Below are 22856 nucleotides of genomic sequence, written 5' to 3' on the forward strand. Positions count from 1 at the left end.
CCCTACCCTACGGCTCGGCCCAATTGAGCCCGTAAGGGCCAAGCCCTGTCCGGCCCTAAAAGCCCTACCCGGCCCTACCCTAAAATTTATATATTATTTTTATTATTTTCTATTACATAGGCTTTGTTTTCTTTAGCTATTATTTTCCTTGTTACACAACAATTAATATTGATAGATTTAAAATTTTAGTTTCTTCAAGCGAGAACTGCGGAGCCTAGGTTTTTCGACTTAGGGTTTTCCAGTTTCTTTGTAGTGCCGCCGGTCGGCTTCAGGAGGTGTCTCGTCCACCTTGTCTGTGTTTCAAAATGAATATTTTGATTTGGAACTGCCAGGGTATTGTGAATAGAAGAACCAGGCATGCTCTTCAGCTGCTTATACAAAAACATCGCATAAGTCTTGTCTTCCTCAGCGAGACTCACTGTACAAAGGACCAGCATCAATCCCTTCGCCGTTTTATTGGTCTGCCTCATATTGCTCACTTCGATCGTGTGGAGCGATCGGGGGGCCTGGCTTTGCTCTGGGGTGATTCTATCTCGGTTAGGGTTCAAGATGTGGAGAGGTATTATATTGATGCTTTCGTTAAAGCTCCTAATGAGGTGGAATGGAGGTTCACTGGATTCTATGGTCATCCCGAAACCAGCCAACGTCATCTGTCCTGGGATTTATTACGATCTCTGGTCTGGAACCTGGGAGAGAAATGGGTAGTAGCCGGGGATTTCAATGAGATTATGGAGTTGGGTGAGAAGTCTGGTGGCAGACTGCGTAGTCAGAGTCAGATGCAGGCTTTTCGACAAGCTCTTTCAGATTGTAACCTCAAGGATATGGGCCGGGGCTGCTGGAGGTCTGTTTACGTGGTGTGATTCCAATACGAAAGAGAGGTTAGATAGAGGTCTTTGTTCACCGGCCTGGATATCGGAATTTAGTTTTTCTCGTGTGATCAATCTTCATCCCAGTCGGTCAGACCACACTCCTCTCCTGTTGGAGGTCCGAAAGGAGAAGTTGAGACTTGAGAAGTTTCGACGCCAGTTCCGCTTTGAAGAGATGTGGTGTGCCCATGAAGGTTTCCCAGCCAAAGTGGAGGAGGCCTGGGAATTCCATATGGTGGGGAGCTTATGCTTCAGCTGTGCCGTAAAGTAAAAGGATTGGGGACTCATCTTTTGGAGTGGGATCGAACTATTTTCCGGAGCAGAAGAGAGGAAGTGGAGGGGGTACGGGCACAACTGGATGCTCTTTTCCAGAAACCGTTCGACCAAAGTGATCATGCCCTCAAGCTGCAACTTTCGCAAAGATTGAATGAGTTGATGTCCATTGATGAGACGTATTGGAGGCAACGGTCTAGAGCGGTTTGGCTTAGGGATGGTGACCGGAACTCCCGTTTCTTTCATAAGAAAGCATCGAACAGACGACAAAAAAACAAAATTAAAGGCCTTTTCGATATCAATGGAGTATGGCAAGAGTCCACAGCCGGTATAGATGGGGTTGTGTTGGATTACTTTCAGCATATTTTTAGCTCCCAACCACAGGACTTGGAGGCTCAAAACTTGGTCCTTCAGACTATTGAACCTCGAGTCTCAGAAGACATGAATGCCATCTTATTGGCTCCCTACAGCTTGGAAGAAGTTCGTTTAGCGTTATTTCAGATGCATCCTTCGAAAGCGCCAGGACCGGATGGTCTCTCACATTTCTTTTTTCAGAAATACTAGGACTTAGTTGGGCAGGAGGTTAGTAATGCGGTGATTTCAATGTTAACTCATTCTGAAATTCCCCCTGATTTGAATTTCACCTATGTCGCCCTCATTCCAAAGATTAAAGAAGTTGTGAATATGTCCCATCTTCGGCCTATTGCGTTATGCAATGTCATTTATAAAATTGCCTCAAAAGTTATTGCTAACCGACTGAAAAGTTTCTTGTCAGATATTATTTCTCCCCAACAGAGTGCATTTGTTCCAAATCGGCTTATTTCTGATAATACTTTGGTAGCGTCAGAGCTAGCCCATTACATGCACAGGTTGAGGCGTGGTCACGAAGGTTTTTTGGCTCTTAAATTGGATATCAGTAAAGCATACGATAGACTGGAATGGGGTTTTTTTTACAGAGAATCATGTTGAAAATGGGGTTTGCGGAGGAATGGGTGGACCTGATTATGTCTTGCCTTTCTACGGTGCGTTATTCTTTCCTTGTTAATGGTACCCCTAGGGGTTATGTGACACAGCAGCATGGGTTGCGACAAGGAGACCCTTTGTCCCCCTATTTGTTTTTATTATGTGCAGAGGGCCTGTCCGCTCTCATTTCCCACAGAGTTTCTAGTGGTCAATGGCAGGGGCTGCATATCTGTGATGGTGCCCCTCCTATCAGTCATCTTTTGTTTGCAGACGACAGTATGCTTTATTCTATTGCTACGCCTCAGGATTGCACCATGATTAGGGATTTGTTAAATATTTATGAAAGGGCCTCTGGGCAACAGGTGAACCTGCAGAAGAGTAATGTTGTTTTCAGTGGGAGTGTTTTACCGCCTTTAAGAGACAATATGGCTCAAATCCTGGGGGTTCCGGTAGTGGAGAAGCATGATAAGTATTTGGGGATTCCGACCCTTATTGGTAGATCCAAGTCAGAAACTTTTGCTTATATTAAAGATAACCTGTCAAAAAAATTGACTGGTTGGAGATCCAAATTGCTTAGTGCAGGCGGTAGAGAAATCTTAATCAAGGTGGTGGCTCAGGCTCTCCCACTGTATACCATGAATTGCTACCTACTCCCTCAAAATCTTATTCAGGAACTCCACCAGCTTTGTGCACAGTTCTGGTGGGGTAGTACGAACGACAAGAAGGCTATGCATTGGCGGGCTTGGGATGACCTCTGTAAACCCAAAAGTATGGGAGGTATGGGTTTCCGACATCTTTTTGCTTTTAACTTGGCTATGTTAGCCAAGCAAGGGTGGCGGTTGCTCCAATATCCTAACTCCCTGATCGGTCAACTTTTTAAAGCTCTATACTTCCCCCACAGTAACTTTTGGGAAGCTGAGCTTGCTTCCCAACCTTCTTTCGCATGGCGAAGTATCTTGCAAGGCCGAGACATACTGAAAGCAGGCATTAAACGTCACATTGGGAATGGTTTGTCTACCAATATATGGCGGGATCCGTGGTTGATGGGTGAGGATTTGAGTACTTACTTCTCGAGTCGAGCAACTTTCGTTGCTGATCTTTTCATCTCTCCAGGTGTGTGGAATGTTACTCTTTTATCTGAACTTTTTCCTGATTATCTTGTTCAGAAGATTCTCACTATTCCTCTTAGTCCTCGGGTTCATGAGGATAGATGGATTTGGGGTGCAGATAAAAAAGGCCAGTTCACGGTAAAGTCGGCCTACCATGTAGCTAGGACTAGGATTCTTGATGATGTTTCATCCATACCAAATCCAAGTGCTATTCTTTGGCGTCAGTTGTGGAAAGCTCAGGTTCCAAGCAGTGTGAAGATATGTGCTTGGAAAGCAGCCTCTAATATTCTCCCCACTCGGGGTCGGCTTAGTGAACGTGGTGTTGATCTAGACACCCAATGTCCACTTTGTGACGAAGAAGTTGAAACTCCTCTCCATGCAACTCGTGACTGTCCCCATGCTACTAGTTTGATTCATGGTGCCAATCTTCCCCTTGTTTCGGCCCCTTCCACTGTAGCAGATTGGCTCACAGTTGTTTCAGTGACATATCCTCATCATTTTGCCTCTTTGTTGATGATTTTGTGGGCCACTTGGAGGAATAGAAATGCTAAAGTTTGGGGAGGTGATTTTCAGCAGGCCTCAGCGATTGTCCCAATGTCATTGGGTTGGTTGGTAGATTTTAAAGCAGCTCGCATTACTACCCGGTTAGGGTTGGCAGCTCGTCCAGTCCCTAAATGGTCGAAACCACCAGTTGGCTTTGTGAAGTTGAATGTTGACGTTGCTTTTGATCAGACCTTGTGTCGTACAGGTTTAGGTGGGGTGTTCCGAGATCATGTAGGGAATTTTCTTCATGGGTTTCGACATTCTGTTACATTTGCTCAATCAGCTAGCCATGCCGAGCTTTTAGCATTGATACTGGGAGTGCAGTTGGCCATTGATAATCGTCTTACACCTTTGATTGTGGAGTCAGACTGCCTAGACCTGGTGTCAGCATTGTCCTCATCTTCATTGGATTGTTCGGAGCTGGGTTTTTTGTTAGTAGACCTGGGAGCTTTGTTACATGAAGCATTGGATGCTCGTGTGCTTAAGGTAACTAGGCAGGCCAATAGTGTGGCCCATATTTTGGCGCAGGAGGCCAAGCATGATGATTTTCAGATAGATTATTTCTCAGATATTCCTCCGTTTGTGGAGGCTAGTTTAATCAATGATTGTAATGATGCTTAATCAATGAATTAGTCTTTCATTCCCCTCAAAAAAAAAAAAAAATATTGATAGATTTAGAGAGGTAGTTAATTGAATATAACCACCTTAACTAAATTAATAAATGTTATAAGTTAATTTATATATGTGTGTGTGTGTGTGTATTAAATATGATCAACAAAAAACAATGAGTCTTGTATTACCTATATAATCATTTAGCTACATTTTGAGGAAAAAATACAATGTATTTTTTTTTTTTTTTGTTATACAAAATAAGGCCCTATTTGGCCCTATTCGGAAGCCCGGCCCTACCCGGCCCTAACGAATCGGGCTTTTCAGGCGGGTAAGGGTTAACATATTTAAGCCCCGGCCCGACCCTACCTGGCCCTAAATTTTGTTGACTTTGACTAGGCCCTGCCCGACCCTAAGCCCTAAAATTTAGGGTAGGGCCGGCCCTAGCCCGGCCCATGATGATCCCTAGCTTTATATATAGAATAACTTGCATAAAGCATTCCAAGGAAAATGATACTATCATGGAGGAAAACACTAAATCTCAAAACCGCATATTAGATCACGCAGAACAGATCTAGCCAAGCTAGTCAGATTTTAAAATATAAAAATAAGAAACGTACAAATTTCATTTTACCACCATGTGGTTTGCACTCAACTTCATATTAATTTTTCCTCTTTCATTTTTATGAGCAACACCCCTGTGCTCTCAATTTCAATCAATCGTGCCCAAAATTTTCTCAGGCATCCAAATTGGACGTTAAGTACTAAGATGGCATTGAAAAACTTAGCGACTAAGCCCACATGAAAGGGTAAATTGGACAATTCACTCGATTTGCCTCTAAAAACTCATAATGCAGCCAACAAAGTGAAAGAACACATTGAAAAACATCAAAATAACTTGATACTAACCATACAATGAAACAAAAACAAATACCAATGACATTAAAACCTGATAGATAGATAGAACATTAATAATGGTTCAGTTATATTCCACATTAGCAAACCAAGGATGATATTAGTGTCTTACATCCATGACCCAAAAAAAATTCAAATGGGATACAAGTTGCAGTTTGAGTAGACCTAATCATCTTATCAAAATATTAGGTCCAACAACCTTGTTACAAAGCACAAGGTTGTACAAAAGATTGCAACACAAATCATTGATCTCCTTAAACAAAAATTTATCACCCTAAAGCTAAACTAAGGCCTGCTAATCTGAAATGCTTTCAACTCTATCTTCCACTTTCTCTAAGCCTCTTTGATGATCTAGTTGGTGTTCCAAAAGCTTTAGAGCTTGAAATAGGATCTTTATCTTTTGCACCAGTTGCTTTAGAGTTTGACGGAGCAACTTGAGAGCTTGAAGCAGCAGCTCTTGCGTTTGCAGAACGAGCAACTCTGGCATTTGTAGGAGCAGCTCTTGCGTTTGAAGGAGCAGCTTAGCTGTGGTAGCGTTCTTATCAATTCTCTTTTTCTACAACCATGCACACAAACCACAGTAACTTAGCTCATAATTAAAGGTACATTAGAAATCATCAGATTTTTATTGATTAGTTTACCTTCAGTTTTTCAGCCTTTTACTTTGCCTTCTGCCGTAGCTCATTCTTTGTCATGGGAGGCTTTTTCTTACGAGTAGCCTACAACAAATGAACATACAAATCAATCATATTATAAAAAAAATGGTTATGTGATAGAACTCAACTTTTTAAACAAGAAAAAAGTTACAAACCTGATTTCCAGATGTTCCTACCCCTTCATTGTTCAATTTTCTCTTCTTGTTCAGATCGGTTGCTTTTGTCTTAGGAGACAAGTGCCTATGACATTATCTCTCATTGTGGCCAACCACACCACAATTATCACACCTTAAACTTCTCTGAACATTGCCAAGCTTGGGACCTCCATTGGCAGCCCTCTCAGATGCATCCTTGATCCTTGCGTGTCCTTGGCCTTCATGGTAGTCTTGTTTACTATGGGGGCAAGATTGTAGGTTCTTTATAAATGGACCACAACTCCATACCATTTATAGGCTTTCTGGTATGGTTGTAAATAGCAATATATGTCTTCTTCAAGTAGCAATCATCCACAAAATCATCAAGGTTTAGCCTCATGAAGTTAATTGCAGCAACAACATGTTTAATGGTATACCACTCAAGTCCCACCTCTTCCAACTATAAGTCCTTCTTTCAAGATCAACAACATGCATACCTCCTACAATGCTTTCTACTTCAATTTGTGGACTTTCAGAGCCATGTGGATATAATCAGTGGCAACTTTGACTTTGATTTTTTTTTTTTCAAAATCACTCGAGGTTTAAGCCAGATGGTACACTCATACTTCATCATCTTTTCCTTCCTCAATATGATCATTTTTATACCTTCATATCCTCAAAACTTAACACAACTGGCTTGCCTCTTGCACCTAATATGAATGCATTAAAGCTCTCACACAAGTTATTTAGAAGAATATCACATTTGATGTGAGTTTAGAAGTGTGCCCTACACTAGTGAAGGGGAGGCCTTTTTGGATCTACAAGATCAACAAAGGTATTAATCTAAAGGGGCAGGCATATACAAACTATAAATTATGAAGACTAAGTTTCAAAAATCCACTACAAACTTGTAAGCCAGTTATAAGCTGCATGGTCTATTTTCTTGTGAAAATAAGCCAAGGTAGTTGACTTTGCTACTGCCCAGAGCTAGTCTGTCATGGATTTAATTACCAAGAAATAACTTGGTACACTTTGTTCAGAGGTGTCTCACACAAAATCTATGGTCTGCAAGTGGGATAACTGACTCAAAAGCTGGTCAAAGGCCATTCTTCTTGTCACTGATAAAAGTCCATCCAACTCCCTCATGCTCTATGTCTAAGTCCTTCACCAGCAACTTTAAGAACCATTCCCAAGAGTCTATGCTCGTCATCTCAACATGCGCATATGCAACTACCCATGTAGTGTTATTTGTATCCACTTCAACTGCATTTAAGAGCTGCCCACCATGAGAACTTTTGAGATGGCAACCATTAAGCCCTATTACTGATTTGCAGCGAGCTTTAAAACCCATCTTCAATGCTTCTAACTAGATATACATCTTTTTTAACACAGGTAGACCACTAGGATGGTTGAAGTCACAATTTATATCCACAGTGGTACCAGGGTCCACTTTTTTCAGTTCTGCTCCATAATCTCTTACTTTGGCATATTGCTCCATGATAGATTTTTCCAGCTGCTTCAAAACTGCCCTCCTTAGCCTTTACTTCAGCTGATGTAGTTTGTGCAAGTGATTTTGAAGAACACAATTACAAAAAAAAGGTATTAGTTCAACACATATTAATTCCAGTAAGCCAAATACCCAAGTTATGAGTCAGCTAAGTTACCTGTTTTTCAATCGGGATTGAGCTTGATCTGATCAACATACTTTTCAGTCAAGTAAGTGCCTTGATCATGGAGTTCTCATTAACCCTATCACATGTATGATCTGCAATGCAGGTCTTCACCATAAAAGTTTATTCATGTTGCATTTTGCTTGCATGCAACTCAAAAAGGTAGTTCTTAGCTTTGCAAATCGCACAAACCCTAGCTCTGTCACTCTTCAAAAAGACTGATTTCCATCTAGACATGATCGTCTTCTCCCTTAAGAAGCTCTTAGAATCCTCATTGATGCAAACTTAAGACCCAATTTAAATTGTGGATCCTTTATGTCAGTTTTGGGATTAAACTCAGGAAAACTATCCCCCCCCTCTCCATCCGAGTTTACTTCACCTCCTATAACTTCCTCATATGAATCAAAAACATTAAACATGTACTCATTGTCCTCAATGACATTGTCTTCTTCCACGGTACTTCTGCCACAAGTAGACCTTTGTGTATTAAGTTCAATAGACTCACCAAATCCATCAAACTCTTCTTCCACATCCCCAAGCTGATCATCATCCCAACCATACTCTCCATAATCATCATCATCAAACTATGGTTTGTAGTCTTCATCTTCGGCATCATCATTATTCGATTATTCCTCATCATAAGCCATTTCAGGCTGCACTCTTCCTCTGCTCCTAAACTCATTCACTTTAATGTCCATCAAGTTGTCAACTTCACTGACCTTTTCTTTACCTTTGACCTTGGGATCTACAAATGGTGTTTTGCTCGATTGAGTTGGTATTTAAGATGACCCTATCCCACTCTTTAATCACAATACTCAGTTATTTCTTTATTGGTTTGTCCACCAATCCTGACTTGCTTAACTCTTATGGGAGCTCCTTTATGACAACACCAGATTTTTTCCTTGGGTCTTGGAGTTCTTCAATGAGCACAACACTTGAACCAGCTTGACTAATAAAAAACATGAATATGCTTCATCATACATGTACAAATCATCATTGTCCTCTTCATAGCCATCATGGAGATCTAGATGATCTAAGTAGATGATGACTAATCTAATCTCAGGTACACATGAACACATGGTGACTGTATCCTTATCTGTGTTCAGCTTAGAACGTCAATGTGTCATCTTCACTCCCAATATTGTACCAGTAATCAATTCTTCTCTCATTATAGTTCTAGTTCAAGCCCCTCACCATTCCATCAACTTCAGTGACAGGACCTGCCCCAGAATTCACCCTGAAATTCGAGGTGGCCCTGCGGGGCTTACTTCCCGAAAAACTTTATTGAAAATTTGACAGAACTTTCCCTGAAAGTGGACAACCCAAACCTGTAAAAATAAAATCTACATTTCTATACACATCTACCCTCATGTCCTAGAGCCTACATGCTCTCCACAAATAACCAACTCCATAATAAAAATAACATATATTAAAATATATCCACACCGACAATTAACACCACCATATCCAACAATTCAAGTCTACGACAACATATATAATGTCCATGAAATCCTAAAGTTGGCTGATAAACCCACATTTTACAAACTGCTAATAATCAACATCCCATGGTTATTAGAGCAATCTAAGAAAAATATATGGGAATGTTACATAGTGGTTAACTGGTAACCTACAAGCAAGGGATGACAGCAGTGGTGTAATGCCTCAACTCATAAAGCCAAACAACAACTCTGCAAACTAGGCATTTGAAACCAGAGGGCCCAAGGGAAAGTATGTAAAAATGTTAGCATGAGTGGACAAAAATAATTATTCGAAAAAATAAAAAGAAACTTTCCCAGATTTAGATCTTTCTTAAAAACCAATGCATGCAACAATTTATAGAACACTTTTCTTTAAAACTAAGAATCTCGTAAAAATGAACCAGCCATGTTGGTTTAACATAAGAATATAATGGAGAAGAAAAAGTCATCATACAGTAAAGAGTGCCTCCCAGGCTAAAGGCACACTGCAACCCACAAGGTATTGTGAGGATGAGCAATGAGCTAGCTAGCAGTAAAATATGATAACTCAAGTATGGTGAAGAAAAAAATTAAAAAACCAATATAAAACATTTCTCGAAAAATCTTGCACAAAATAAATAATCGCTAACCGAAACATGACTAGGATTCCCAACCACACTCGGAAAACATTAATCAAGATCATTCTCGAAAAATATGGCAACAAATGCGATTAATAAATTTAATAAGATTTCTCAATTTGCTAAATACAATTACGCGAGATCAACGAAAATCCATAATCACGTTTTGGAAATTCCTCAGAAAGCTCAACCTCATTTAGTATCCAAAGCATCTTCAATTCAGAAAAATCATAATAAAAACCAATCCAAATAACAATTCACAATTCATTTCTGCAACCAAAACACATGCCCAATAAATAAAAGGGCAATAATTGCATGCATATTTAATTTTAAAACAAAAGTCCGCTCACAGTATAAGGCTACGCCTGCCGTCGATCAAAACTCTCCTCGAGTGGGATTTTCTCACGTTCTGTACAAAGCAGAACTCATCACCAACAAAACCAAGGACCAAAATTTAAGTTTACATTAATTAGAAACCGAACCCTAATAGTTGACCTCAAACCTAAGCACTTTTATCCTTCTCTGATTCACCCAAAACTAACATCGTTGATTACTTGCATTTTTATGTGCATAATTACATTCTAAACACTAGAATTAAGATAATCTCTAAATCAATTATTATGTAATTAATATATTTTATTTATTTTGTAGAAAATAAGCGGAGTCACGAAAATTGAAAGTAAAATGCGCAAAATCATCGTAGCAAGGTGGAGTTTTCAACAAAGGTCCAGGTGGTCAACTCTAGGTCAAAGCATCCTTAATTAACCATTAGTCTTAATTAACTAGTGGTTAATTAAAGTTAATTATGGGGTGCACGTTAGCTGAATTGAAAGAGTACAAAATCATGTATTTTGATGACACGTGGCAGCAGTATAATTAATCATTGTGGTTCAATTATGCAGAGAGGGACTGCAGCATTTCATTATTTCTTTTACTGCCAAAACGCACAGCAGCACATGACATTATCCTTGCATCATTCAACCAGTGTGCTTATGACACGTGGCACACTAGCTTTCCCTTGTTCAATTAAAGCCACAGACCACGACCTATTCCTTTATCTCTCTTCCTCTCGGCAACAGCCGCAATAGACCTCCACACCATATTTCTCTTCTCTCCAATTTCTCTCACTTCTTAGTACCATTCTCTGCCATTTTTCTCAAGAAACAATTAAGAGATTTTCACTTCACATTATCAAGGCTTCATCACCTAAGGGAATTTTGGCTTTGGTAAAGAGTAGGGGCTTAATTTCAAGTTGGGTTCATATTTGCCTATAGCAAATAGTGAGCCTAACTTGTGTTCTCTCTCTTCTCTATTATTTCTCCTAATTTTTTATGTATTTGATGATGTATTTGATAATAGGTTGTGAGTAGTTCGATTTTCGGAGTTAGGGTTGTGAAGCCCTAACTCATCTTGTGTAAATGTTGGTGTTTTAATGAATAAATGCAATTTTTCTTGTGTATGCTTTAAATCCGAATTTATTGGTCCTTAGAAGCATGTTTCTAGGCTTTGTCACCCTTTGAAATTATATTGTGGGCATTGTCCTGATTAGATTGATAAATTGACAACTTATTAGTCTATGGCATCTAGGATTTAAGTGTGGTAACCATTAGCTAGTTTAATTGTTTAGTCTCTATTATCTTGCTCTCTAGGCCTCTAATTTTAGATATTGCGGCGTTAACCGACGTAATGCCTAAGTTAGAGAGTTGATTGTGGCCATAACCTGCATAATCAATAGATCAAAGGGATAATTGGTTTAGTAGCCTTGACTTGTACTAGATACGGGAATTAACACATAGAAAATGCATGCATATGTGAAATTGACATCGATATTTGCAAGATAGTTAGTGTGAATTAGGCCTGGGCTCGGGTCGGGCCGAGCCCAAAATTTGGTGAGACCGAGACCGAGCCCGAAACAATCGGTCCAGGTCAGTTCGGGCTTTTTCAAAAATGGAAACCGATAGAAACCGACCCCAAACGGGCCGGTTCTGTCTTCGGGCTTTTCAGGCCCAAATCTAATTTCCCAGCTTTATGCAAAATACACACAAAATTGGGTGAGAGGCGGGGTTTGAACCCCCGACCTCTTACACGAAAGCCTTGCTGCCAACCACTGGAGCACGAGACGCTCTCAACATAATTTGTCCAAAGTTTATATTTATTTGATCCTAAGCGGGAGAAATGAAACAAAACAAAACCTAGAAGTGCAGAACCCTCTTTCACTTTCTTCTCTCTCTTTTTTCTAGCCGTATTCTTCTTCTTCTTCTTCTTCTTCGTTTTTTTTTGTCCCCCTTTTTTTCTTCCTCCCCAATCCCTATTAATCCATTATGCAGTTCTCTACTTCTCTCTTTACCATATCTTCTTCTTCTTCTTTTTTCTTCTCTTTTCTTCCTCCCCAATCCCCATTATGCAGTTCTCTATTTACCATATCTTCTTTTTCTTCTTCTTCGGCAACTTTGATCTACTCTGCTTCGAGCTTCAAGCTCAGGAAGCTATCAAGAAAAGAGTTTTTGCAGGTGAAGGAGTTTCTCGGCTTCACTGGTTCCCAAGGTAAGATTACTCAAAGCAACAACTTTCTCTGTGTTCCTATGTCCTATGCTCAAATTTTAATAGTTTGTTTCATATAGGTTCTGGGTTCTTATGAAATTCTGTAAATTTGAGTATGGAGAAGGAGGAGGAGGAGCTGGCTTGGGAGGAGAATCTCAAGAGGCTGAGATGGAGGAGAAATCGGTTCGGGTCGGTCTTTCGGTCCCGGAAAATATCAAGCCTGACATCGACCCGATAAAATGTAATTCGGGTCGGGCTTTGCACCGAACTGACATTTTCCAACACAAAACCGAACCGAATCGGGCTTTTTTGCTCTGTTTGGGTCGGGTTCTCGGGTCTAGACGCCCAGCCCTAGTGTGAATCACCCGACACTCCCATATTTCCATTAATTTGAAAATCCAAATTTAATTTCTTGTTTGATAATTAGTTGTTTGGTTTACTTTTCGGTTGCGTTTAATTTAGTTAATTCTCAATTTATATTTTCCAACAAAATTCTACATTTCATTGTGCATAATCCATTTCGGCTACAAATTAGTGGCTTTAATTAGGCTTAGAATGAGCTAAGTGGAGCATTGCCAAGGCTTGGTGCCTTGTGAATATTTTATTTTAGTTTTCCTAAAATGCTTTTAAGTCATTCTAGAGTCAATAACCTTGGTTAGGTCCAAGATCTAATCTTCAAGGTACGATAATCAAGGTTCTAATACTTCCCTTACTTGACCACGATTTGTACGCTTACGAGAGTTTATGACTCAAGTCAATCGTTTTGTCGATTTAAATGTTCTAAAGCATAATCAAGGGAACCACAAATCGACAACCAAAACTCCGAAATTCAAAAATTTCTGATCTTAGTATCAAATTTTTTCTGATTTCTACCAAAATCATATCCACAAGCCTTAGATTGTAAACTCAACCTAACTAGCCAAAGTAGAAGACTAGAAGTGGCCCCTCGCGTCGCCACTCGACCCATGACTTGGGTAGCGAGACCTATGCCAAAATCTTTCTCTCAACATCCCAAACCAATTTCCTAACTATAACAAAGTCCAATTAGAAGCCAAAAGTTTGGAATTTACCTCGAAAGAGAAAAGGGGCTGACTTCCAAGCTCCGATTCTCCTTCCTCGATTCAAACTTGTCCAAGCTGCTTGGATGGTTTGCTATGTGCCCTAAGAGCTCTAAAACATAACAAGGATCGTCCCAAATGGTCTCAAGAATTGTGAGTTTCGATAGGGTCTTCAAAACCAGTCTGTCACAAGAATCTTTAGCTCGTTAAGGCTTTTACACTTCAAATCGTGCAACAAAACCTCCAAGGATCGAACAAGAATGAAGAGGTGAGTTGGATGCGATTGGTGCAGCGTCAATCAGTGGCCGAACAGCGGAGTTACGGCCAGGTTTGGGTTCCGGGTTGGGTCAGTTTCGCGAGTCAACTGGTGAGAATTTAGGGTTTCTACTTTAGGGAGAGGTGAGAAAACTGACTTGCCATTTTCAATAAGTCCTCCTTTTATACCCCTTTCTCAAAATAGTAACTTTAGTTTTCTGACCATAACTTTCATGTACAAACTCTGTTTTAGGCATGCCACGTGTTCATCGACTCAGTTTAACGTCCTCTACGACTCTCAAGAAGAAAATTTCTTTAAATGGTCATCCTATAAAGAATCAACACTTTGGGTCCCTAAATCATTAAAACAGAAATCGAGGACAGTAAAACTGAAAGTAAATCACTTGAATACAGTAAGGAGGTGAACTAGATACGAGGTGTATCATTTAGTGAGACTCATCTTATCCTTATCCACATTTTCGTAGTAGCTAATTTGTCCACCAACGTAGTTGTTGTCCATTATGTAGCCTCCATGATACTACCTCACAGTGAAGTAATCTGGATGTATTACATTTAAAATGACAAGACTTGATCAACAATGTAATCAATCCAAATCAATTTACACATCAATAAAACATCCATTTCCAGCAACCACACAACCAAAATATGAATGAAAAAAGGACAAGCACTAAAAGCCCTGAGCTCAGCAAACTTTTTTTTCCATGTTAGAACCACAAATGTACATACATATATCACAAATACAGTATTAAAATGCATATATCAGACCCCTAACAACCTTCACATGCACTCTTTATAGTTTAAACAAGTTTAATCCACAATGAAACAAAACCCTAAATGCAAACAGACAAGACATCAATTATATATGAATATGGAAGAAGAAATCCACACCCTTTCTCATTTATTCAGTCTACCAGCCACTATGAAACTCTAAAAACAAATCGACATCTCAAAATCCCAAATTAGAACATTCAAAGACCATAACCCAAAAATATTCAAAATCCACCCTCAATCCCGATTTAAACGAAAACATATACATAAAACAGTTGCAAATCACTCCCAATCCCAATTTAAAAGAAGTCCCAGACATCAAACAGTTCAAAACCATTCCCACACTACTACAATTATTGGCAATGGCCACATACATTATTGGTGACATATTTGGGCCAAAGGCAACACATGTGCTTGTCTATTACCCATTGCCACGTTGCAGCCACTTTCTTTTGGGTCAATGCGCTGTAGAGGGGTTGCTCTCTCTTCCTAAATTGTCTCAGTTTTGTTGTGTGTGGCTTCTTTGCAATTCTGACATGGTATGACCAATGGGATAGGAATCAGAGTTTCAATTGCTTCTATTTTGCTTTTTTTTTTTTTTTTTTTTTTTTTTTTTTTTTTTTTCCGATCAACAATTGCTTCTATTCATGGTCCAGTATCGAGTCATATTGCTTCTTTGTAGTTCCAAAATTGGAATTGATCAGATTCTTGATATTATTCATCTTATTTCATCTTTCTGGGGATGGATGGCTAAAATCAAGTTGGTGAGTACGTGAGGAAGCAAAGAGAGCAACTTCAGTCTGCAATTGACTTGGCCGAAATATGAAAACAGAGGCCATCCATGTTTAAATCTTGAATCTTTTGAGTGTCTAGGTCCATAGTTCAAGTTAGTGTTGAAGAAACAAACAAGGAACAAAACTCACCGATACCAGGATCTCAATGATGATCTTCTTGGTTCAATCACTAGCATGGTTTCAGCCTCCTACTCAGTGCTGAAATTGGGGATCTTGGATTAGAGATGATAGGCATAGACCCATACAAAATTCAATCAATAAGCCATAGCCGGAAAACCATAGACAACAAAAATCCTCCAATTTTTCTGCGGCATAAATCGAATATAGCCATCAAAGAAAATAAATTAATAACAAACACCAAAATGCTACCTGATTGTGTTATCGCTGGAGCTTCTCCATGGTCTCGGGTTGAAGCATGACGAACGAGTTTTAATGGTCGATGGCTTCTTTCATCCAAGGTGATTAGCAACCTAGCTCTCCATGAACACAGTCTGAAATCTCTTTAATCCCTTGCTGCAAAGAAAAACCACAATCGCCTAAGAAATCACAATCCCTAATTCAAAAATAGGAGGTAGGTTAAATTGATAGACCAGGGTTGAATCTAATAGGGGGATCTGGGATCTATTCCTTATGATTCAGACTATCCAGCTTAATTGATCATGGTGAATATGGAGTAGTAAGACAAGAGAGAGAGAGAGAGAGAGAGATGGTTTTTTTTCCCAGAAGAATAGAAATAAATAAGAGTCTGAGAGGCTGAAAATATGGGTGTTGATCAATTAAACGTGTGGGGTGTGGTCATCCCTGTTTGTGACATGATCAAAGAGAAAAAAGAAAAGATAAAAATTCTGTAAGATTGGGGCCTACAAAAAAGAAACCCAAATAAATATTAAATAATTGATTTGAATCAAAAAAAGCAAAAAGCAAAAAGCAAAAATATTAAATAATTAGGGACCCATGCTTTGTGCTTGTAGGTGGAGGATATAGACACCAACATTGGTTATAGCGGTGAGTATGAGGTCCATATCCACAATTTTTAATTATGTGGCAATACATGTATGGCCTTTGCCCACATGTGTTGTGGTGCCAATCCCAAGTTAATCGCTGACCTAAACCCCAAAATATAGCAACAACCTCAATCTCAATCCCAATCCCAAGTTAATCGTTGACCCGAACCCTAACAGAATTCAAAACCATCCCCCATTCTACTCTAATTGAAAATCTGAATGGTTGTTATCCCTTATGTAGCCACCACGATACATCTTCACAGTGAAGTAATCCAGATGTATTGCATTTAAAAGGAGAAGACTTGATCAACAATGTAATCAATGCAAATCAATATACGCACCAATAAAACATCTATTTCCAACAACCACACACCAAAATATGAATGAAAAAAGGACAAGTACTAAAAGCCCTGAGCTCAACAAACTTTTTTTTTTCCATGTTAGGAGCACAAATGCACATCTACCCCAATCCCAAGTTAATCACTAACCCTAAACCCTAAAATATAGCAACAACCCCCAATCCCAAGTTAATCGTTGACCCAAACCCTAATAGAATTAACCATCCCCTATCCCACTCTAATCCAAGACATGAATCAACATGTTCATAAAACATGAACTCACCATAGTTAGGGATTTTGTCAGGTCCTTTCACAATTTGGGATACTCATTCATCCATTGTTGGCCGCTTCAAGATGATTTCCTTGTCCTGGGTTTCACGATTTTAGGATAGGGTTTAGGCGAGATTGTTTTGGGTTGCTCGATTTGGGAGAGAGTTAGTTTAGAGTTTCTCGATTTGGATGGAGTTTAAGGCTTAGTTTGGGATTGATTCCTGGGGTGCTTTTGGGACTGCTTCTGCTTTTGGGCCAAGTGCATGGTGTTTGGTAAAATCTCTGAAAGCTGCTTTTGGTTGGAATTGCTTCTCCATAAAGCCGAAGTTAGGAAGCTACAATTTTTAGCTTTTAAAAGCTGCTTTGGGAAAACATAGAGGAGCTCTCCACTGTTGTTTAATGAAATTTGGACTTCTTGCTAATTCTGTCCTCCTCCTTTTCTGAAAATTACATCAAAACAGCTAAACCCTATCTTTTCTCCATCGCGAGGCAGACATCTCTCTTTGCTGTCATTATCATTATCATTCCACATCTCCTCCTTCATCTTCTTTAGTGCCTGGTTCTCCATCCTCTTCTCTCAAATCGCCTTCTTCTTCAGCTCGTCGGTGTTGACGTCCTCCAATTCTTGGATTCTCGCCGGCCTCGCCTCCTTCCTTTGCGCAGACTTTGGGTCTTCTGGGTTATGCTTCTTCTCTGCAGATAGAATCATACGAAACCCAATTTCTATGATTCCTCCATAACTGTACAAAAAGGAGTAAGGTATGTGAGCTTTACTCAGTGCTGTTGCTTAAGCCTTGCCATAGAAGTTTGACATAGGTTGCGTTATATTTCTATCTCGCACTCAGTTAGGCACTTTCTTGCAGCTAATAGAGATTTTATGTGATTGTGATGGGGAGCTTTTGCTGGTCAGAAGAGTTTTATTAGACAAATTCTCTATTTTTATGGTTTAGAACAACTTTGTAGATTGAAGGACATAGTGTGTGCTATTGGTTCTTGTAGCTTTATTTGAACTCAGTATCTTGTAGACTATAGTATCGTATTATGGTATTGATTGCAATCTACTTAGTGTGATCTAAGATAGTTTCTCGAATGTTTTTATTATCTGTTTAATAGGGCATGTGATGTTTACATCAATGATCATTATCCAGGTTTTGGATAACATGTAGGAGTCGGCTGGTATGAAATTATGGTATATAATTTCTTTTAGTTTAAAGGTTTAGTTTTAGAAGGAACAGAGAAATGATATGGGTTTGTTTGTATATGGCACTACAACAAAAAGTCTCTTTAGCGACCAAGTTTTTCTCGAGGAATTTATTTTCCTCAGTAAATGTCACATTTTACAAGGAATAATTAAGTTCCTCACTAAATGCCATTAGATTTTTTACGAGGAACATATTTTCCTCCCTATATATGACTTTCTATGACGAATATTTCAGTTCATCACTAAAGGTGACCACAATTTGGTCTCTCAAATCGTCATGTTATTAGCGAGAAAATATGAGACTTCAGTGACAAATTTTTTCATCACAAAAACAACATTCAACGAGGAAATAATGATTTCGTCGTTATTTGTTTGGCGGAAAATTGTTTAGGACCCGCCAAATTTGATGGCAACAAAACTATGGTTTCCTCCCTGAAAGTCTATTTTCTACGAGAAACCATTTCCTCGTTAAAAGAAACAATTAGCGAGGAAATAACACTTTACTCGTTATTAGTTTGGCGGATAATTGAGTAAGGCCCGCCAAATTAATTGGCGACAAAACTATGGTTTTCTCGCTAAAAGTCTATGTTCTACGAGGAACCATTTCCTCGTTAAAAGAAACAATTAGCGAGGAAATAACACTTTCCTCGTTATTAGTTTAGCGGATAATTGAGTAAAACCCGCCAAATTTATTGGTGACAAAACTATGGTTTCCTCGCTAAAAGTCTATGTTATACGAGGAATCATTTTCTCACCAAAAGAAGCAATTAATGAGGAAATAACGCTTTCCTTGTTATTAGTTTGGTTGAAAATTGAGTACGACCCGCCAAATTCAATAGCGACAAAACTATGATTTCTTCCCTAAAAGTTTGTGTTCTATGAGGAACCATTTCCTCACTAAAAGAAGCATTTAGTGAGAAAATAACACTTTCCTCCTTATTAGTTTAGTGGAAAACTAAGTATGATTTGTCAAATCCAACGGCGACAAAATTATGGTTTCTTCGCTAAAAAACTGTTTTCTACTTGTCAAAAGAAGCAATTAGCGAGGAAATAACTATTTTCCTCGTTATTAGTTCAGAAAATTGGGTAAGACCCTCCAAATTGAACGGCGAAAAAATGAGGAAATTTGAGATGAAGAGATACGTTTACCTGCAATAAATGAATATATAAATAAGATTACCAATGAATGACATGTGCTAGGTGTCTATATTTGTCATAATCATTTTTTTTATTTTTTTAAAGTGTGGAATGCATTATTGACATATTTGATTTCATGATCATTAAAATTCATATACACAAGCATTATTCATATTTTTGCTTTAAAAGTATGATCAAATATCATGGACCTCTTTAAAATCGGAAGGTGGTATTGTATGAATGATTTCATAGTTACTAAACAAGTTAGTGATAATTGATTGTCCTTCACGATACTAATTTGATATGTTCATTTGTAAACATTAGTATGAATGACTCGTTTTCGCTTCCCGGGTTTCTGCAATTGAGTTTCCCTTTACTACATCTCTCCTACTTAAGAACCACTGCATCATACATGGCATGAATTTATATTTCCTACCTCGATAATATGACAATGACTCATGATACAACCTATTTTGTATATACATGGATACTGTTGTTCAATAATGAATGTCTTTCTTGTTCAATTTGATGGAGTACATGTGGAACACACTATGCAAAATGTGCTTGATTGAAGTATTTAGTTATAAATAATGATAGCAAGTATTCAAATAAAATATCATTAAGCTATTCACAAACATAAACTTATCCTATAACCTAACCCCTAATCCCTAAGCCCTAAACCCTAAATCTATTTTTATTTTTATAAGCGGCATACCAAAGAATTAGAGAAAAAAGAAAAGATAATAAAAAAACCGGGATAGTGATGATCGAAGGCGGGCATCGAAAAAAAGAAAGCGCTAATCCAAAGTTTAAAAAGAAAAAAATGAAGATAAAATACTCTTAGGGTAGTAGGATATCGCCCTTTTCTATCTCCGCCGTTCTCCTCTCATAGTCTGATGAAGCTCTGTCTTCGTCTCTGAGGCTCCTCTTTGGATCTACCATCTTTGAAGCTCTCATCTCAGTGAGTAACATTAGATTCATCTTTCTTCTTCCTTGTATATCATTCTAGTAGAGCTTGATTAAAGGTCGGTTTTTTATTTTCTGCTAAATCCAAATGTGAGATGTCATAGTATATATAATTTGAGGTAATTTCAATTAAACGCTAATTGAATGCCCAATTCGATTTAAACTCACCCTATATTTTGATTATCTTGTGAATCCAGGACAAGGAGATGTTGATACCAGGTAAATTCAATCTTCTGTCGCTGCACTACCAATTGCTCTCTTATTCTAGGTTCGAATTGGGTCTTTGCTACCATATTTGGTCCCACGTTTCAAGTTGGGGTCTCAACTTCCACTAGGTCAATTCACATTCCCACTCTCTAATTTGGTGCCTGCATTTTGTGATTTCTGATTTTGGTGTGGTTTGGGATTTCTCGTATTTTGGTGGGTTAATTCTCAGTGACTAATGATAATCAGGCTATGGTTTTATTCTTCATGAATGAAACAGATTGTGCACAGGGAAATGTAGGGCAATTTTCCTCATATATGGTGAGTCCAATGCTCATTCTTATATTGACTATTCTGTCATCTTCCTTTAGCATAATATCTTGTCCCCTTTAACATGTCATGAGGGTCTCTTTTCTCCTTTTCAATACCTAAGCAATGGAAACTTTGTTGCCTACCTTCTAATCTGCTAAATATGTATTGTGTATCAAGTGAATTATATTTGAACCCTGAACCTTGTTATTTATCAATTGTACAGATGCAGTATTTGTTATAGACTATGAACCTTGTTATATTTCGTCAGGTTTTCAGTTAGTACCAACTTTTGCTACTGAATTTGTAATATTTGCTTGCTTACTTTGCAAGATTAGGGTCAGAGCATGAAATTTGCAGTCTTTAACTGTAAGTGTTGTTTGAATCATTGTGTCTTTTGGATTGATTTTCTCTATGATAGGGTTCTTCATAATTGCAAGCTCTAGACATTGTAACACATTAGCTCAATTCCACTTTTGAATGCTTTTCATTTCTTTATTTTAACTCCACAGAGTAATTAAAACTTCTTCTAACAAGGATTATAGGGTAAAGAAGTACTAAAAAGTCATAGTTCCGAGTACTAGAAAATTTTCTTGCACTGCATATCTTAGTACTTCTATATATGAAAACAGAGTATTTGGTAGTGGGTTGTGGATGAGGAACAAATACAGTGTTTTTTTTTTATTTTATGGAATGAACAGATACAGTGTTATTCTCATAAGATGACAGTCTACTCATATTGATTGTTGTATGGATATCCCAATATCTGGCTTTTGACATTTCATTGACTGTACTATTGCTAGCCAGCTTCATGCACAGGGCCTTGAAATAATTCAAATTACTTCTGGATCAAGAGAACCCAATAAGATATTGGAGGTTCGGTTGTACTATTGCTAGCTAGCTTCATGCACAGGGCCTTGAAATTACTTATGGATCAAGAGAACTCGGTAAGATATTGGAGGTTTGGTTGCACTATTCTTCTGTTTAAGCCAAGATTTCCATTCATTGACATGCACTTTTCCTTTCTTAAATTTGAGTCCTTGTTTTACCCATAAGAATGCCACATGTTAAAGTTAATTAATACTCCAGTGACATCATAGTTTGAGTCCTTGTTTTACCAATTGGAATCCCATATGTTAAAGTTAATCAATACTCCAGTAACATCATAATTTCTATTACAGGAGAAAAGTTTTGGGTTAGGATGTTGTTGGATACAACTTATTTATATCATGTGTGAAATTGACCACCAGATTTGAGTGGTCATAACATATGAGATGAAGCAACGTTTCAGAGAGTATGTTATGCAATTCTGGAAACGAATTTTAAGGTCATACTCATGGATATGATTGATTAATGACTACTAAATTAATTTTGGGTAGGACTAATTTTTGATGGATTTTAAATCTATTGGTTTGCTCTGCAGGTGCTAAAGCCCTATACAAAACCTCTAAAAGAGAAATTCCATTTCTAGTGACGAGTTCCAAGTGCAAGAGTAGAAAAGATTCCAAGATTTGGGGAAGTAATCAGGAGGATGCCTATGATTTAGTTCACCAATAACCAAATGATTTAGTTACTTCTATATTGGATTTAGTACAGGACAATCCCTAAACTCTTTTGAATTAGTATATAGTATTTGGTGTAACTACTTTGAATTAGTACTTATTGTAAGGGAATACTTTGAGTTATTACTTTTAATATATATTTCTTTTGTCTACTCATCTTTATTATCTACATTATTGTTCCTCGCTATAACCAAGCAAGTGCAATAAAATTGAATTTTCTCGTTATGGACAAGAGAACCTACAATGATAAAAGTAAAGTTCCTCATCATTGAGTATGTTTAGGGAGGAATGGTTTTCTCGCTGAAAGGATATATAGTGCGAGGAAAATAAAATTTCCTCATTAAAGATAGCTTATAGCGAGGAAAAACTTCCTCACCCAAAGCTATCTACAACGACGAAATTATTTTCGTCTCAACAAGTGTATTTTAAATTTTTTATAATTTCTAAATTATTACTTATCATTAGCGAGGAAATAATTGTTTAGCGATGAAATCTATTTTATCGAGAAATATAATTAACGACTATTTTCGAGCCTTCAAAAATTTTCAATGAGGAAAAAGTATGAGCTTAGGCGAGGAAAGAAATTGTAGCTAAA

The 22856-nt window shown here is 38.2% G+C and overlaps 3 long non-coding RNA genes across 5 annotated transcripts; 1 reads left to right on the plus strand and 2 right to left on the minus strand.

Annotated features, from left to right (window-relative positions):
• Nucleotides 1–5543: 5543 nt before the first annotated feature.
• LOC121051614 lies at nt 5544–6645 on the minus strand. The gene is made up of 3 exons (XR_005806251.1): nt 6090–6645; nt 5920–5997; nt 5544–5834 (listed from the first exon to the last, which is right to left on the minus strand). It is a non-coding gene; the product is annotated as an uncharacterized LOC121051614 (long non-coding RNA).
• Nucleotides 6646–14652: 8007 nt separating this feature from the next.
• Nucleotides 14653–16029, minus strand: LOC121050781. Its single transcript, XR_005803847.1, has 2 exons — nt 15640–16029; nt 14653–15468 (listed from the first exon to the last, which is right to left on the minus strand). It is a non-coding gene; the product is annotated as an uncharacterized LOC121050781 (long non-coding RNA).
• A 1622-nt stretch (nt 16030–17651) lies between these two features.
• On the plus strand, nt 17652–22385 carry LOC121051679. Of its 3 annotated transcripts, XR_005806463.1 has the most exons (6): nt 17652–20181; nt 20384–20521; nt 20671–20711; nt 21507–21646; nt 21881–22026; nt 22123–22385. It is a non-coding gene; the product is annotated as an uncharacterized LOC121051679 (long non-coding RNA). The 3 variants fall into 3 exon arrangements; XR_005806462.1 differs by lacking the exon at nt 21881–22026 and having other exon boundaries at nt 21503–21646; XR_005806461.1 differs by lacking the exon at nt 21881–22026 and having other exon boundaries at nt 17653–20181.
• Nucleotides 22386–22856: the final 471 nt, after the last annotated feature.

Source organism: Rosa chinensis, chromosome 1 (genome assembly GCF_002994745.2).
Source record: "Rosa chinensis cultivar Old Blush chromosome 1, RchiOBHm-V2, whole genome shotgun sequence".
NCBI classification, from domain to species: domain Eukaryota; kingdom Viridiplantae; phylum Streptophyta; class Magnoliopsida; order Rosales; family Rosaceae; genus Rosa; species Rosa chinensis.